Here is a 1,272-nt window from a genome sequence, read left to right as displayed (position 1 = left end):
GAGTGAGTGAGTGAGTGAGTGAGTGAGTGAGTGAGTGAGTGAGTGAGTGAGTGAGAGTGAAAAAACCCCGAAAAAAATCAAATGAACAAATGAATTTTCTATCATATTCATAAACAACAGCCTAAACAATTTTTGCATAGAAATTACTAGGGAAACAGACATCCTTAACATGCAAACACAAAATGATCTCGTTCTGCACAAAATGACCTGTAGAAATCATGCCAGAAACCAATCAAACATTTCTGTTTTACCTAACATTTATGTGCGCTTCGTTAGCTCAATTGGTAACATGTTGGACTTTGAAGCAGATGAGCTTTATTCAAACCTAAGACTTAGCATTTTTTTAACATAGGTGGAGTTTCTATCTATTTGGCTCAACCCTATCGAAGACGGACGTTTAATTCAGAGGTCCAGCCCCTTAAATATCTAAATAAAGTGTTGACAGTAGCATTTAACTCATACACTTACTTCTTTTAAACCAGGGGGGGTTTTTCTCCAAAAGTATAACAAGTGTAAATTTTGTCCCCCTCAGCTGTTAGGGAACGCTATAAAGAACAAAATTTTTTAACACTTTTCCACTTAATTGTGATGGAAAAATTTAAGACATTATTTTATTTTCTTCGCATATATGTAAGTACAATAAAAACAAGGGTGCGGAGTATTTCAGAAATGTAAGTACACACTTTTTAAAAACACAGTAGCTTTAACCACTGAATCTTGAACAGTCAGTAACAGCACGAGTGACTTTCCTGGAAAGAATGAGATAAATTCTCAATACATCAAACCAGTCCAAGACGGCCACACGTTGTCGAGGAGAAAAGTGATCATCTTAGACAGATGGTTCCTTCGACAGGGTCAGTGTCATCATCAAGTCCCAGTTCAACGACAGACATCAACGATGTCGGTTCTCTATTCATTCCTGTGCTCAGATGCTCTAAAAAAGACTACATTATCCCGATCTTTCCTCATCACCTATCTGTTTAGGCTCTCCGAGAAGTGTCAGTATAAAATAGAGGGGAAAAAAAGGGGGGGGGGGGTGTTAACATTTGCACTGGTAACTGTCTTGGACAGGAAGCTGTTAAAATACGTCTGCCAGTATTTCTCTCACCTGACAGGAAATCGAGCGCATGTGAGCCCGTGAAGCTGCCCCTGGCTGCTGTGCCGTTTGACCTTGGAACACGGGCACGTACATGGGGTGGTAAGGCAGCCATGACGCGTTGGTGGGCAGGAAGCTGGAGTTGTTGCCATTGGGTAGTCGGCTCGTGTCTGGCG

The sequence above is a fragment of the Aplysia californica genome, unplaced genomic scaffold, assembly GCF_000002075.1.
Source record: "Aplysia californica isolate F4 #8 unplaced genomic scaffold, AplCal3.0 scaffold01072, whole genome shotgun sequence".
Taxonomy (NCBI): Eukaryota; Metazoa; Mollusca; class Gastropoda; order Aplysiida; family Aplysiidae; genus Aplysia; species Aplysia californica.
This window is presented reverse-complemented; position numbering follows the sequence as displayed.